This window comes from Rhinolophus ferrumequinum, chromosome 10, assembly GCF_004115265.2.
Source record: "Rhinolophus ferrumequinum isolate MPI-CBG mRhiFer1 chromosome 10, mRhiFer1_v1.p, whole genome shotgun sequence".
In the NCBI taxonomy this organism is placed as follows: Eukaryota; Metazoa; Chordata; class Mammalia; order Chiroptera; family Rhinolophidae; genus Rhinolophus; species Rhinolophus ferrumequinum.
Genome location: NC_046293.1, coordinates 85,575,649 through 85,593,449, shown reverse-complemented (window position 1 = coordinate 85,593,449; position 17,801 = coordinate 85,575,649). Strand labels below are relative to the sequence as shown.

Below are 17,801 nucleotides of genomic sequence, written 5' to 3'. Positions count from 1 at the left end.
TGAAGGCAGAGACAGAAGGAAAATGCACAAGCCTGGCGATGTGGAATTGAATTCTGCATGCCTTAGCCTTGGTAGTGGTCAGTCTGATTTTTAAATCTGTAGTTTCATTACATTCGTTTGAAGTTATAAATAGAATAAGCAAAATGAGCCTAGTAAAGAAAGAATATATTTCTTATATAAAAAGTATGCTATTGATTTAACATTTGGTTTAAGGCAAGATCTGTTTGATGGAACTTGTTATTTGACATTTACTTATTTACTTATTGCCTTTACTTGAACTGAGCCAGAGGATAGAGGCTATGCGATATTAACTCTGCTAGACATTCTTCCTCCCAAATATTACAGTATAGTTTTCCGCAGAGTCAAGTTCTGTTATTTTGACTAGACTTTAGCAGACTGACAAATTTCTCTCTTTTTTCCCAAACCCCATTGCCCTTCCCCCTCTAGCTCATCCCCAAACACAGAATTATATCAATACCACTTAAATCATCCAGCAATGTTGAGATCTTTGCATTAGTTATTTAATGTCAAGGCAGGAAACCCCTGGTCCCCAGGACCATTCTGGCCTGAGTTTTTAATATGATTTATGGCAATTCAATATTGGAGAATTTGTTCATACAACTGACAACAAGAAAGCGTTGTAATCTTCAAGGGTTAGCACTCAAATTATTACAATACAAAACAGTGTATGGTCACGAAAGGGCAAGAAAAAACTAATAAATATCTTCTGTGTCCTTTTCTGATCTCATTAATTCCTAGGAAGCATTTCCTCAGGTGAGACTAGTCTCAAAAAGATTAATTTACTTGCACGGTCACACAGCTGTTACGCGGCAGAGCTGGGAGTTGATCAGGTCTGCGTGACCCTGATGCCCGGGCCTGTCCTCTCAGTAAGCTGCTCCTAGGCGCTGTGACTGCCAGTGTCCGTTTGTTTCTTCAGCCCCTTTGTCTCTTGAGCGTTCCTCGAGACATCAGAGCTTAAACGTCACCTAGGAACCTCAAATTCATCATGTCCCCAACTCTCCACATCCTCCTGCCTCTCCTCAGTTGCCTGTCTGGGGACTGATCTTGCTGACCACTGGAAGGAGTGAAAAAGAGCAGTGGGGTTTTCCTGGACTCCCCTCCTGATCCCCACAGCCAGCTGCTGTCAGCGCCTTTTGCGGCTGCCTCCTTCGTACACTTGAAGCACTCTTCTCTCCTTCTCACTGCCCTCCTACATCCAGCCTTCACCACCACCTGCCTTAGATTACGGTAGCAGGCTCTGGTCTGCTCCACCGAAATGCATTCTCTCTCCTGCTTTCTCAGAAGGACTGGTCTGAAACAGGGATCTGATTGCCCTTTAGCGGCTGCCACATGGCCTGTCAGCGGAAATCCAGATACCTTAACTGGGACCCTCAGGGTCTCATTCCTGCCTGCCAACTCAGTTCTTCCCCTTCCTTCTTCGCCTTGCATGAATCCTTACCTGCTGTCTGGCTGACTGATTCAGAAGTCACTGCCTGAAGCACCTTCTGTGACGAGTCTCCTCCTGCTTTATACCAACCTTGTCCCTCCCCCTTCCTCTTTTCCCTCCTTGCTGTCCTTCCCAAGTGCCACCTTACAGCTCTATGTGCACCTCTCAGGGCCCTCATCAGTGCTGTCATTGTTTCCCTCCCCACTAGACTGGGGGTGGGGGGCTGTGCCCCTTTGCAACTCCACACGCCTCGCTGTGCCTGACACACAAAGGCACCAGTGAGCATCTGTCTCATGAATGAAGCGACAGAGGGAAGCCTCTCCTGACTCCACTCTCTGCCTTTGAGCCACTGCCCTGCCCTAGGCGCTCGGACCACGTCTTCTACCTCATTCATGTTGGGGTTTCCTGGGCTCATTTCACTGCTTCGCATTGACTCCACCCACTCAGTTTGTTGAATTGAGCCCGGTTCCTTGTCTCCTCGTTGGTAAACCGGGAGTACCCTACTGAATGTCCTCGAAGATTGTCTTGCAATCCCAAAGTTGTGTGATAACAGGACTCCTTTCTAGTCTGCCTCCCTGCAAAGGTACAGAATGTGTATTTTTTCTTCTGGCAGCACAAAGCACCCAATTGTCCAGCAGTGGGTTGAATACAGGGTATGACTGCTGGCAGTTTAATTGATTACAGTTCAGGGTGGGGAGTTTCTCTGAGGTACTACCCGGAGATAGTGAGCTCCAGAGTCCAGGGTGAATCATGTGGAGGTGCTGAGAGTATCTACCTGCCTGCCTGCAGACTCAGACGCCTCTGGGGCAGGAGGGAGAGCAGGCTGCTGATCCCGGTCTGCTCCCTGATGGGTGTGTGACGTTTGGTAAGTCTCTTCACTGCTCTCCCATTGCAACCAGACTGTGTAAATATGTATTATAGAGCTTTGTGGTCATTAATATTCTGTGAGAGGCTTGAAAGAAATATGCATTATTTTTGTGCTCTTACTCCCTAAGGTAAGAGCACACGAATAATGTGTATTTCTTTGTCTGTGTGTGTGCTCAAATCCCTCCCTAATTTCTCAGCAGGTGTCTGGGTACTTAGGTTGTCTGAACTCCTAATGGACCACCCAACACCTTATTGTTTGGTCCTTTGAAAGTGTAAATCCCACGTATGTGATTTAAACAGATGAGCAAGTATCTGGGTTTGAGCGAGGTTGCCTGCCTGTTGGCTGGAAAAGAGACAGTTGTGTTCCCACTTCCCTGTCAATTTGAAAGGAAATCGTGGGTCTAAAAGGACTCAGTTGGAACCTAACTTTGTACTTTAACATCCGATCTTTTGGCAGGTGGCTACCTCTGAGTCCTCCCTTCTCGGGAAACTTCACACTCTGTAAAACTGACTTTGTGTGCCAGTGGCTGCCTCCCGGCTGAGGGTTGCGGGAGGAAGCAGCAGTGGGGAAGCGCGGGTGGGTCTGAAGAACCAGGCTTCTTGGCCATCTTCAGACACCCCATGGTGACAGATGCAAGGCCCCCTGTGAGCTGCTTGATGTCATGGGAAATCCATATTCAATTTGTGGCTTTGTGTGTTGTGTGTCTATATCGGGGCAGACTTCGGTGTATTGCTAAATGTAAATACAATCTTTCATTTCCCAGACATTAACATATTTGAACACATATATTAATTCAAGTCATTTTGTTTTCAATTAGTTCTGCATCAGAGGTTTGTCCAGGAATGTCACAAGGTGGGCTTTATTGTTGATAATGATCCTTAGCTCTTAGAAACTAAAACAATTGGGGATGGGAGCGGGATATGGAAAATTGTGAGTTTGCTGCATACCATTTGATCCTTTGCATCTTGGAGATTAAATTTCTTGTTATTAAATCAAAATATTGGAGGGCCAGTTGTTTTAACAGCAAATAGCCTCTTAGCATTTTGAGTGCAACAGTTGACAGAGATTGATGTATATGGGTGGTTTCTGTTAGAATGAAAGAGGAAAACTGCCACCCGAACTGCTAGCGCACTGCTTGTAAAAAAAAATAGCTGTAGCTGCCTTCTGTGCAAGGCTGTTCCAAAGGAGGTGGGAAGAGGTCTCTTCTTGCCAGCTGCTGGTTGACAGGCTCCTCTGAGAAGCCCCCTTCTCAGTGCTGGCCAGCCCCTCCCAGCTCTTCCTTCTCCAGGTTCCTGTCCTCCAACGCACTGAGGAATGGGTTGCCCAAAGTGCAAACTGGGGTGCTTTGCAGCTGCCCGGGGGTTCATCTGTAGCCTGGGGACATTTGGAGGCTCTCTCTCTCCTGACTGCATCCTTCACATTCCTGGGTGTGAACCAGTAATGAGGATAATGACCCAGGAAGGTTTATGTAGGTCAGGACCTATTGCAGGTGATGGCCTGAGGGCCTTTGAGTCCAGGTCACATTTAAGTAGGGCCTCGAATTTACATTTTAACATATTACCCAGAGAGTTAAGTATAGAGCCAGAGATGGAGCAATAGGATTAAAAGATGTTATTTATCTTATAACTTAACACACACATGTACAATTTAGTTTGTTACCTTATAATTTATTCCAAAGTTCTTAATTTTAAATGTTTGTAACTTGTAAAATACTACACATAGAAGATAACCATTTAAAAAATAATGTGAAATACCCCTGTATCTAAAAACCAGGGTAAGAAATCGAACTTAACCCTTGACCTTTTCCCTGATTGCATATCCGTCTGTCACAAGACTTTCTATCCTCATGAGGCAACACTGTCCTAAGGGTTGTATTAAGCATTCCCTTGCTTTTCTCTATTATTTTACCACCTTTGTGTTTATACCTCAACAAGAGTCTGCCTGCATTTAACCATGATGAAGTGGAATTCATAATGCATGTCTTCTTTGACTTGCTTCTTTTAAGATTTATCCATTTGGATTCTTGTATCTAGGGTCATTTTATTCCACTGTACAAATGTACTCTATATCTGTATCTGTCTGTCTGTCTGTCTATTCTTTCTATTGCTTGTAGACCTTTGGGTTACTTCCGGGTGGCTGTGGTTGTTTTCTGTTGTGAACGCGGCTGCTATGAATATTTTCAGCGCACTCTCCAAACATGGGCCTTTGGTCTTAGGAATGGAATTTCTGGGTCTCTAGGACCTGTGCATGTTTAAATGCCAAACAAAGAGTTTTTAATGTTTTAAGAATTCATTAAATGTAAGCATTCCAGATATATCTTCTAATCCGATTTCAGCGTTGCTTCATTTAAAAATAAATCCTAGAACCATCAAAAACAAATTTTTTAAAAATGGAAATAGTCCTATCCTGTTTTGGCTTCTGAGAAACTTCAACCTTTAGGAGATAGCTTCATTGCTTTTTGTATTTGTTGTTATAGAAACTGTTTTTGAAGGGCAAAATCTGATTTTAAAACCTGAGAATCACAAATAAAACAATCTAGCCCTCAGGAGTCACATGAGCGATATGAAGCAGCCGCTAGATGGACGCTGTGGCTCCTTGGCCATCATAGGTGGGGACATATATGCCTGTCACATGCTGCCCGTCACTCCTGCGAAGCTCTCATGAAGAGCCTGTGTGGGAAACATCGCCACCCACACAATATGGATTCCAAGCCGGGAGTGTTTGGAAACTGAGTTCTTAGTAGAAATGATTCAGTAGTGTGGTCCCTTGAGGAAATGGTGTTTTGTGAAAAGTTATGTAGGGACGGTGTTGAAGCAGGGCCTGGTTGGCACCCCCGTAGTAGAGACCTAACTTTTCCTTGACCTATAAATTCACAATACATCCTCCTCCTGTGGCTAGAGCTTGGAAAGTCCCCCTGTCCCACCCAGTTCCCTGTTTTAGAAAATTACCCTGAAACTTATGATTAACCCTTAAGCTTACGGATCACAATCTCTGTGGTCTAGCATTTCATTCTTCCCAGGCTATTCCCATAATTGTTCCTGGGTTGCTGATGCCACCATAGAATCTTGTGCCACAGGGAAGGCCCCATGCAGACCCCTGGAACCATTAGGTAGCCTCTGGAGGAGCGCCCAGATTTTCCCTTAAACACCCCAAGCCGGTCTGAAAATGTTAAGGCGGTTTTTGGAGGTGTTAACACGGTGCTCTGACAATAAGCGCTTATTCTGCGTATGGCCCAACATCTGTGTCTGTTGGCTGCGTGGTGCAGGCAGCTTGAACCCCGGACTTGGTTGGCCTCCGGTTTCGATATAACATTACTATACATGATTTTTATGGGATTTTATTTGAAAACTTTTATTTATGACTTGGCAATTCCAGCTCAGTTCCATGAACATTTTTTTTAGAACTACTTTTTAAAACATGGTTTTACTTTTTTGGGAAATTGGGTTTAAAATCCCTCTTTCAGTAGGAAATGTTTCTAAAAGTAATGGCATGTACTAACTCATAAGTTAGTTTGCATTACAAAAATGCTTACTATCCTTAATATTCAGGCCAGTTTTTTTGCTATTAGTAGTAAAATCATAGGTCCTAAGAGGAAACAAGGAAGTACCTTAAGTGTGCTAATGACATTTTGCCTGTATTTGCATAATATTGCCTGTTTTGTTTTGAGAATGTGGGCACTGGGGACTTTCTAAAAAGTAGGAAAACAAGGTGAATAAAAACAAACTATACCAAAAAAGAGAATATAAAATAGAAAGTATCTCTGGTCCCCAATTCCCAGTTCTGTTCCCCACAGATAGCTAACATTCACAAATCCTAAGGTATCCTTGTAGAAATGTCCATACCAAGTACATTTGTATATATTTATATAAACCCCAGCACTGCCGCTTTCTTAAAGAACAAATGATGTCTGTTATAGCCATAGACATAGCTCTGCATCTTTTCTCCCTCACCAGTGTAGCTTGACAGCTTCCCATGGTAGCCCATTCAGGTCCACCTCCATTTAAATGTCTGCGCTATTTTCCATTGTACTAGAATTTTTTAGAGTTGTTCCCCACAGATGGATGGCTATGCTGATTCCAGAATTGGAAACAGGTGGTGGTGGTGACACATGGCACACTATGCTGTTAGAAGTAGCAAAGACTAGGAGAAATGGTAAAGACTTGTAAATACTTTGTTCTCCATTTTGGTTCTTTAAATCTCTGGAGTATTTTTGTCTGTTTTAATGTGTTTGGAGACTAGATGGAAGCTCAGAAAGGCTAGCTTTTTCCCTCCTTGCCTTTCCTTCCTTGTGGTGGTCATGATGGTGGAAGAGATTGTGATATTTCACCAAGGATCTGAGGAAAAGGAATGTTTTTACAGTTTATTGGTTAAAGAGCTGGGAGATTCCAATTCTCTTCTCTCCTACTTCTAGTACAAACACACCCTATTGTAACTGATTATTTGTTATAACCTGATTAGCAAACTTTTCTTATGATGATTCATCTACTTAGACATGAAGGAGCTTATCATTGCATTAATATTTCTCTAACGGTGTTTGCAAACACCGTCGGTTGTCTGTCCAATCACCATTTTCCTTTCTATCTGGCCAGCAGAACCAGCTCTTGCAATACAGGCTGGAAATGTTACTATTTCCACAGCCTCCCTTGCCACTAGTGCATGGACATATGACTTAGTCCTGGCCAAAGGGACCGAAAGGGAGATCTGCTGAGGAGTTTCTGGAAAACGTTTTCCTCCCTAATAAAATACGAAAGAAATTGTCTACGTGTGATCCTTAGCACTGTAGTAGCTCTCTTGCCCCCATGAAGGAATGAGCAAATGTCCTCATGACAGTGGAATGGAAAAATGCAAAGAGCTTTATGACATTTGGAAGCCACCAAATTAGCCCTGTCCTCTGATCTTAGTTTGTCAACTGAAAAAGGCCCCTATTATTGAACTTTTATTCAGTTACTGAAATTGTCCTACCTGACATGAATTTTACCCATAGGAAATAATACCAAAGTAGAAAATGACTGAGTTAAGAGAACTGAGTGCCTGTTATAATCAAGAAATAATGTGAGGCTCTGGGACTGCAAAAAAGGGGGGGAAAGAATAAGGAACTAATGATAACCATGCAGCAGAGGAGTTAGTGGAACAGGAAGGACTCAGTAAGAGCCGCGGGAGTTCTGAGTAGGCACTGATTACGAGATTGGAGGTGTAAGAAATGATTTTGTGTGGAAAAGGTTAAATTGAGCCAGACTGTAAAGTAGAGTGTTGGGAATGACATTTTAGGAAGCCTGGGGTTTTAGAAAGAACACAGGCTATGGAATGAGACCTGAGTTGGAACTCTGGCTCATCACTCGCTAACTTGTGCCCTTGCCAGTCTTTGATTTCTTTGATACTCATCATGATTGACTACACGTAACTTGTAGAATTGGGATGAGGATTAAGGACAAAACACGCCAAACGTGTCATGCCGATGGGCACGTAGCAGGCACCAAGTAGATGGTGGCAGTAGAAGGGGTGGTAGGACGGCATGCGTGGAGGAACACATGAGCAAGGTGGCATGAGCTAGTAGAAACGATCTGGGCGTGTTGTTCACCTCGATCAGACCATTTGGTCTAGGGAAGAGGCTGTGAGTACACAGTCTGGGGAGAGACAGGTTTGTGTCAAGACATAGAGGACCTGGACGGCCAACTCACGCAATTTAGACCTCATCCTGTAGACAGCCTCCATGGTGACCACTGACAGGGGCAGTCGGAGACAGTGAGATGAGGGAGGAGATGGTTGCAGTGTTCCAGATATGCAGTATGAAAGACCTACACCTGGCAGGCATCAAGTGTTGGAGAGAAAGGAAGGGTTAGGTGTTGGAGAGAGTATCAAGAATGAAGGTGAACTTAGCAGTGATGTGAGAGGGGAGGAAAGACTTAGCCACGAGTCCTAAAGACTGAAGGCCTGTCAGTTTCGTGTGAAATTCAGAACAGATTTGCAACACTTCCTGATGATCACATCCCAGGTTGGGACAAGAACACTTGGCAAGATTTATTGAAATTTTTGATGAAAGATGCTATATAAGTGAAAAATAAGCGATGGTGCCCAAATCTTCTTGTCATGTAATTCTTGCTTAATTATATTTGTCACTTTCCCACTGTTGATGTATTAAGTTTGGTTCTTTTGAATGACGTGCCCCTTAATAAAATAAACATACCCTTGCCTCTGATTAGATATGATTGAACTCTTCACTGATTGTTGAAAAGCAGTTGTGCAAAGTTTATCTCTGCCACAGGGACTGTGGCACTTACAGATATAAATATATACGATGGCCTTATTAATAAAATATCAGTCATCACAGCATCTGAAGTAATGATTGACATCAGAGGCGTCAACAAGTATTGAAATCAAAGAAATTTCAGTTCATCAAATTCAGGGTAATATCTTAGGCCAAATGAGCTTTCCTAATGTTCTCAATGGTGAATCCTAAACAGATGGTCCTCTAACATTTTGAAATGCTGAATAATGTAGGTGGACTGAGTCGCACTGGTAAAGTACACCACCCTGGAATACTCTCATGCAGTGAGCAGCCCTTGGAGCCTTGTTGAGTTCATCAGCTTTCCCAATGTAAGGCAACAAGAAACCCCCATGATTTATGGGAACTAGGCACGGTAGTTCCTTAGGGAACTAGGCACGGTAAAGCCCCTTAAGAAGAAAGGCGTTCTTCCAGTTGGGCATAAAATTAACATGTCTTCCAGTGGTAATTCTCAGCACACACAGTTCTGTAATAAGCTCGGAGCAGGTGTCCTAGCTGAGTTCTTAAAGTCTCGTTGGGAAGTTAGGGCTTCCAGCCAGGTTACAGACCCAGGATTTGGTTCATTACAGTTCCCAGTAAAAAGAAAAAAGAAAAAAACATCTGGCATTGAAATTTTCCCAGACTGCTCTCTATCCTTCATACACTCCCCGATTTTTACTAATCTAATTAGGCTGTTTTATTTTTTTTCAGGTAGGATTTGAGTCATGATGGTGAGACAGTGTAGATAGGTATGCTTTGGTGTTTTCCTACAGTCAGAAGAATCTGGGATATTTTCTGGGTATATGGCTTAGAGTGAGGAGAGCACGATTTGCAGCATACACTGAAGGATTTCTCTTTAATCCATAACTGAAAGACAGAGGGAATTGTACTCTTCAGGGAAGTCATCTTTAACGCCTGCCATTTCTTTCATTTGAGGTAAAAATTTTGTCCTTTGTCATCTATGGAGCCCTCTGATTTAAAAAAATAAAAAACAGCACCAGAGCTATGATAATTGAAGTTTGTTTAGCATTTCAGGTACCCAAAAAAGAGATGAGTAGAGACGCAATAAATTACTGATCATGTATTTCTGAGGCAAAATGCCTGATTTCCCATCATATAATGGATAATACTAGTTTAGGTGAGAACTCAGCTGTCCTTAGCTTCAAATGATGTTAAAAAAAAAAAAAATGCTCTGGTTATAGACCCCCGCATCCCAGGCAGAGACGCACTTAGTGTTGGTATGCAGTGCAGTATGAGTGTACGGGCACGTGTTGACCAGATCCTACAAGTCATTAACGAATCCTTCTCATGAGACTTTGTGTACAGCTCATGGACCAAATCTGAAATCCCTATGTACAGTATAGGCACAGTTCTGTGTTTTTAAAAATGTTAATAAGAATCTAAACAGTTTCTATATGTAAGGGAAGGTTTTATGGGGTTTTTCTCCCTGTACTCTTTTTGATATTTCAATCTCTATTTCTCAGTTAGAGAAACTTTTATTTTTATGATTGAAAAAGAATTCCCATCCACTTTTAAGTCCCTGTCTTTCCTTTGCCTACTTGATCTAAGTGTCAAGTCTAGCATGGCTGACAGAGCCTAACTCAGGCTGTCAGTATTCTTCAGAGTCTCACACATCGTCATTTTTTTGCCCCAGCCCTCATTCATACTCTGATTGAGAATGACCCACTTAGACCTTCTAAATTCTAGACACCCAAGAAGCTTCGTTTCCTAAATACTCGTTTTGTCTGTGCTCCCCACTAGGCTCTCTCGGCTGATCTTTGAGCTGCCTCTTCTCAGTCCGAGCCAAATATCACTTTCTTAGAAGCCATGTCATTGAAACCTCGTGGTTTCTTCTTTTCGCCTCTTGGTGCCCTTGTAGTACCTATTATAATACATTGTTCTGCAGTTGTGTTTTCTGGATGCTGGCCTGCCCAGACGGTGAACTCCTGGGGCAGAATCCTCACACTCATTGTCCTGACTCAGTGCTTTCAGAGTACTGCTTGCCTCACAGAAGAGGCCCAGGAGAACACTTTTGAAGTGGACCTTCTGTATTCTGGGGGCCGGTTCGGAATCTAAATCAGTTCCATTAACTATCATAACAATTCAGTCTAAGTTAAGTGAGTAAGATCTAATTGTACTTTGTGTGCTTCAGGTAAATTCAGCCTCTTTGAGAAACATTGGCTTTCTAAATAACTACTGGGGGTGCCAAAAAAAAATGTATCCACATTTTAAGAGATGTTATCTAGGGTTTCCAGGTGGGAATTACCACCCATTCTCAGGAATTTTTTTCATCTTCCCATTCCGGAATCCCGAGATATAAACTGTTTTCTGTTCTCCACGATGAATCATTTCTACAAAGTGACGGCCGATACTACCAACCACCTGGATTCAAGGAGCCGATTTTCCCCATTTCCCGACCAAATTTCCCCATTTCCCCATTTTCTTGGGATTCGGGAACAGGAAAGCGAAAAAAATTCCTGAGAATGGGCGGGAATTCCCGCCTGGAAACCCTAATGTTATCTATGTATTATTACTTGTCGAAGTTGTATTAAGTATGAAACAATGTATAATATGACATTCGCTCAAAAGATGGTATTAATCAAATGAATGCTAGCGTCATTCATTGTATTACAATTTTAATAGTTTTTTCCTTTTTTAAAATGTGTATACATTTTTTTGGCACCCTCTGTATTACGGGATGAACCAGGACATTTGCAGTCCTTATTATCGTGGTATTTAGGATTTTGCTGCATTTTGCACAATTTAAGATGAAATATTTTTGTGTCTAAATCTGAGGTATTTAGTTACACCACAGATTTTAATGCCTCGCTAGTGTGCCATTGCAGATGTCTACTCTTTTTCTGTGTTTTGTGCATTTTCTCTTTTGTAGTCTGGTACTAAAAACAAATACTGATTCGGTAGTGTTGTGAAAGTTTTGGAAACTTTAAAAATGTTAAAGAACTGACAAAATGCAGTATGAATTGACACACTAATGAAATTAAAGTTCTTTTTCTGCTGGACTTGAACAATACTGTATGTTAATTAACATTAAGTACCTGCCTTGTTATAGGTTCTGTGAAGATAAAGTAGTAATTTTGACAGCTTCTGTGTTTTCATTGTCTAAGATTTTTGTGTGTGTTTGATTTTTTCCTTTTTTGAGGACTAACTTGCAGTAGAGTGCGTGTATCTTAAATGTGCAGTTGTACAGTCGGGTGATTTTTGCCTGTGCGTGCACCCAACGTTGTCAGCGCCCCAGCACTCCTTTGTGCCACCTTCTGGAAAATCATTCTCCCTGCCTGTCATGCAAGGTGTCACGTGGGGGTCTCAGCTCCCGCTCCCCACATAAGAACGCAGGATATGGTAAGGCCAAAAAGGAACACCCACGGAGCCATAGATAAGGGAGTCATACCCCTATAGTCTTGCTGGCAGCCAGGCGAGACACACGAAATAGGATCCACACTATCCGCAATCCGCCATCTACTTCTCTGCCAAACAACCTTGCTTGCTAACTGCAATCTGCCGTGCTAACTGCAATCCGCCTCTCTGCAATCCGCAATCCACTATCCGCTGCTAGCATTGCCACAGCAGTTGTATTAGTGGCCAGTGGCTCACTGGTTACAGCTGACGGCCAACTAGCCACAGCTGATGACCATCCAATCACAGTTGATGGCCATTTACTACCCGAGTGAGCACCTTTCCACGTGAGGCCGAGAGCCTGGAAACTGCACTCCTGGCTCTGTCCCCACAAGGGTGACCACTGTTCTGACCTCCATACCCCTGGAATAATAACAGCCAGTACGTTTGTGTGTGGTTTCTTCCATTAAGTATGACATACGTGAGATTCATCTATGTTGTTGTCTTAATAGTTGTTCATTCCTTTTCCTTGCTGCATGTGGTTTTTAACTGCCTTTTGCTTAATTTTCATTTTGGTGAGACAGATTCATTATAAGGAAGGGTAAATAGCCGATCTGTGGTAATTGGTATGTGCTTCGAGCTACCAGCTTTACAGACCGAGTATTAACAGAATTGTTGAATATAAGTGGCAAAGGCCTCTGAAGTTGCAAAGTCCAGCCAGCTTGTTTTCTCAAATGAGGGACCTAAGTAAGGCTCAAGCATTTCTAGACCTCAGGTTCCCTAGTGATCTAGTCCTGGTTTCTTCCTGTGGTCACGATGCTGTGTCACAATTCAAACTTGGTCATATGGATGACCTCAGTCAACGGGAAAACAGTTTTAGGAATTTAGAGATTTAGAAATACATACCGTGTTTCCCTGAAAATAAGACCTAGCCGGACAATCAGGTCTAATGCTGATTATATATAAGACCTGGTCTTATTTTACTATAATATAAGACTGGGTCTTATATTAATTTTTGCTCCAAGAGACGTATTAGAGCTGATTGTCCAGCTAGGTCTTATTTTCAGGGAAACGGGTAATCATCAAGACTTAAAATGTTGGCCCTTAAATAGTAAGAATTTCAATTATCTGGAAATTTCTTTCACTCATTTATAACACTTCCTACTTAGTGTCAATGAAATGAGGTGTTCCTGACTGTTCATGGAACTTTTTTTTTAATTAGGAACAGTTCTTAAAGGAGAAGGAAGGGGGAAGTTTAACCAGTGCACATGTTTATTATGACATTTTCAGTTTCAGTGCATTGTCTTAAACTTTTGCCAATCCCAGATGTAGTCCTTTTACCATAAAAATTATTCTTAGGATGAGAAGTCCTAGGGTAAATTCTGATTCTGTGATCTCTGCAAGTAAAAGACTAGTCTGTAATCTTACACTTTCCTGTGAAGGTAGTAATATTTAATATTCATAGAAAGTTTCATAGAAAGGATTATATAGGCAAGATTAGTGGACTTGCAACAATGGAAAAATTAAATCCTTTTATTGACCCATTGGCCAGGAAGTAACCGCAAAGCATTCTTTGGTATGTTAATGCCTCCTTAAATATAATTAGCAAACATTGAAACAAGTGGCTCCTCTTTTTCCTAATTATAAAGCACTGTTTTTCAAACAGGATTGAAATTCCTTAATTGGTCGTGAAATAAATTTGAGTTACAACTATCATTTTATATTTTTTATATGGAAAAACAAGAAAGTACAGCAAATACCCATCTACCGTATGCAGATTCAACAATTAACAATTTTTATATTTTCTTTGTGTGGGTGTATATGTTAAGTGTTTCAAAATTACATACAGACATCACAGTACTTCATTTCTAATATGTATCTAAAAACAAGGAGTTTTTCTCCATAATAAAATTCATATACCTAACAAAATTAATTATAATTTCCTAACAATGCAGTTGTCCAAAAAATGAGTTGCCTTGCATGTAGTAAAGATAAGTATTATTTCCTAAAACTTGTGTTTTGATTATGTGTGTGTATACGTACACACGTGTATCTTTATGTACTGGTAAATAGTTATCTATCGCTATGGGTCTCATTCAGAATTTGGAATATACAGCTTTATAGCATAGAGAAGTCGGTTACGTAAACAAGTGTTTGCTACTCAGTGATACTGCTGGTTCTGTGCTGAGTGTTGTATGGCATCTAAAAAAGTGAATACTTGCATTAACCGAAAAATCCATCAAGGAAGATAAACAAGTAGGGTCCCACTCAACAGTATGGATAAGAGCCAAAATGCATCAGGAAGGAAAGGAAGTACCATGGGCAGGAATGCTATGGAAAGGCCTCAGGAAAGAGAGCTTGAGGGGATGGTAGGATTTGGATAACACAAGAGGCCACGGAAATGGTTGTCCAGAAGGACCTAATGTAAGTATTGAGGACAGAAAAGGGGCCACAGGTTAAACCTGACGAGCTCAAGAGACTGAAAATAACCACAAAAGATGGCGTGAACATAAAAAAAAAAAATGCATAACTAAGATGGCCCATGGCGGGAAGTCACATCTTTAGCCTGAAGATTCCTTCATAGTCAGCCTTCACCGTAAGTGAGCCTGTCTATTGTCGTTTTGTACCTAAGATGACAACCTTGGAATGTCAGTAATTCCTTTTTCCGGACCAGAGTAGGAAGCTATAGAATCCCTCATTATTATTCTTGTCCCGATTACCATCTGTATGTGCTGTAAAAAGTGAACTATTAACTATCCTGTACCCACCTATGTGAAAGAAGAACCTGTCTCTCCAATGTACTTTTATCCAATCCCAGATATTCCCCCCGCCCTTTTCTTTCTCCTACCCCCTTAATCTACCACCAGTGGATTTCATGTAACCCTCCTCCTTTGATTCTAATGTATAAAATAAATTGCAAAACGGCCATTTTCTGGAGCATTTTCATAATCTGTTGAGACTTTGCTTCTGCAATTGTCGTCAGTTTGGCTCAAATAAACTCTTAGAAGCTTTTTCTTAGGCTGGATGTTTTTCCATCGACATTACCAAGGTTAAAAAAAAAAGAACTACAGAGATGTGTTCAGCGGACGACAGAACTGAGATCTGTCTGGTGGGTGGTGGAAGGAAAAAGACATTGGATAGTTGCAATGGGAAAAATTACTTGGATTAAAAACCAGGAGGAGGAACCCAATTTTATTACAGGATGAACCGTTGTACATTTTGAGCAATGTTGTAACGTGATGGAAGTGGAAGTTTAGCAGATTAGTGTAATGATTCTATGGACTGGATTGAAGAAATAAACCGTTAAAAGCCATGAAAACCTGGTTAAACTATTGCCCTTTGTGTAAGGGAGACAGAAAGTGAGGGTGAAGAACCTGGGGATAGCAAGGAAGGGGTAATCTAGAGAGAAATTGCTGGACAAAGAACAGAATTTGATGACAGTTTGAATAAGGATGAAAGAGAGAGAACCTGGGTAAAATTAGAGAACTCTTCCATTGATAATAAGTTCATGGAATTAACTACAACCCTGCCCAAAACAACACATCTGGAAAAACAAGCTCCATGCATAATACTCGAAAGAATTAGTTTAGGGGCTTTTTAGAGGACACAGCAAGTTATAATCGTTAGATAATTTTTTCTAATACATTTTCCCTTGTTTTGCTTAAAGGTTTGGTGGTGGGAGATGTTAGACATTTGTCTTAAGGTCTTAATTTAGAGGCCGAGTTTCACTGAAAATAGCAACATAAAAGACTACCTACTGACACTTATTAAAGGGTTTTAAATTTTAGTCATTTGAGGTACTGTACCTTTGTAAATATCAGATTAAATCACTCCGACAATAAGTGTTCTGCTTTGGGGTGGGTGGGCATCTTTTAAAAATGAGTATCTTTACTGTTCAGATTCATTGGAACTTGATCCTTAAGGGACCTTCTGGCATGTGTGTGAGACCCTGCTTGTCTTTTCTGCTCCCTCTCTGCTGTAAGACGCACTTGCGTACACAGGCAGATTCCGTGGTGGGGGGAGCAGTTCCCAGCTCCGACCCGAAAAGCGTAATCATGGCCACAGCCCCCTTGTTGTTCTTGCCTCTGGACTTTCCTGAAGTTCCCACCTGCTTGGGGAATGTTGTGCTCAATAAATGATGGCCTGGACTTTAGCACTTACTTGGTATTTAAGGCCCTGTTCCAAGCTCTTCCCAATTATCAATTCATTTAACCCTCACAATCACCCTGTGAAACAGACCCTGCTGTCCTCACTCACTTTACAGATGAGGAAACCGAGGCGTAGACAGAATAACTTGCCCAAGGTAATAAAGTTAACGTGGCAGGACTGGGATTTGAACCTACACAGCCACTAGGAGTCTAGTTAAGCCGTGTGATAGGACGCATGGCTCTGGAATCGGGGCTTTCCTATGAATCTCGGCTGGCTGCTTGTTGAAAGTGCTGCGAGTGGGCCCTGGAAGGCTGTTCCCTCTCTGTGGAAATATAGTCGACCCAAATACGGACTTGGTTCTAAGAAAGGATCATGGTATAGTGTTTATCTTAAACCTAACAATCCACAGTTCAATTTATTTCTTTGTGGTTCCCATGCTCCCAAGTTACAGAAGAGTCTGTTCGTAGAGGACTATATCCGAAATGTAAATCTTTGGTGCTTTTAAACCACTGTGGCCATGGTAGAAGGAAGAGGAGGAAGCTTCCTCTTACCTGCATGCTGGTCCCAGAGCGTCTGATGATTATAGATAGCATCACCAGGACTTTAGCTGGAAGAGGGCGTTTATGCGCAAGCTCGTGTGGTTCACTGACATGAAAAATCATTATTAGTACTTAAAACAGAAGCAATCTACGTTTTTTATTATGCAAGATAACTTTGGATTTAATCTAGTTTCTTAATGCCAAATTGGGAACATCTTCAGTATTGCCTTGTGGCACCACGAACTGTCCAAATCTGTCTGGTATTTACTCTTCTGGTTTCTCCACCGTACGTATTTTTCACTTCGTAATGTTTAATGGTAACATAGTGATTGCAGTAAAGTACATTTTAGGGGGTGGTAGGGATGGGAAATATGTTCATATCTAGTAGGTAAAAGGTACGGATATTATTAGAGCCACTTGGCGCCACCTCCAGCTGTGGCTGGAGTCACAGCTCTGCCACTTGCTCGCTTTGTGACTTCAGACAAGTCACTTACTTTTCCCATCTGTAAAATGGGACTGATTATTCTAATCTCAGATTCTTGGGGAAAAAAATAAATTTAGGAAATTATATAATGCTTAATAAGTCCTTAAGGACTGGTAGCTTCTATTTTTAAAATAAAATTTAAATATCTTGCCAAGGTCCTGTCCTCTTCTCGACCTTTCTTCTTGAGACCTGCTTTTGCTCTTTAAACAAGTTATTGACTCCTTAGACTTTGGAGGATAAAAGGACTCCTTTGTTTTTGCGTTCACATTCTATTGAATTGTGATTTTTTACGGGACAAGGAAGTATGCTTGATTATCTTGCTGGTGCAGTAGATAAATTATTTTTAAAAGTTTTTTATTTAATGCAATACAGGAGTGCTTTCTTACGTCATCACAAATAATGGATTGAGTTAACATCCGAGTTCTAACATGGTGTTAGAAGGAGCAGGCGCCTGGGTTCCCTGCAGCAGTTCCGATAGTAACCGCAGGGGAGGAAGGGAGTACACCTGCGTATTCTGTGCATGGTGGAGCTTAATATTTACCATTTGGTAACTGGTCACCTATGTTCTGCTTGGAGCAACAGAGACCCGGGAGACACATCAGGTTTCTGAATGTTTGATCTCTGGTCTGAATCAACAGCATTAACAATCCACAGTCCAGTCTGTCTTGAAAGTATTCTTAGCCCAACCTCAGCTGCAG

At 41.6% G+C, this 17,801-nt stretch overlaps 1 protein-coding gene across 4 annotated transcripts in view; it reads left to right on the top strand.

The window, feature by feature from the left end:
- Nucleotides 1-17,801, top strand: part of TMCC3 (transmembrane and coiled-coil domain family 3) — a 240,689-nt gene that overhangs the window by 202,710 nt on the left and 20,178 nt on the right. Inside the window, exon 1 of one of the 4 annotated variants that reach the window (XM_033117785.1) lies at nucleotides 2,170-2,312. The exons of the other annotated variants lie outside the window; for them this stretch is intronic. The gene's annotated coding sequence lies outside the window, so the exon portion shown is untranslated. Of the gene's footprint in view, nucleotides 1-2,169; nucleotides 2,313-17,801 lie in introns of those variants that run through there. 4 annotated transcript variants of the gene reach the window in all.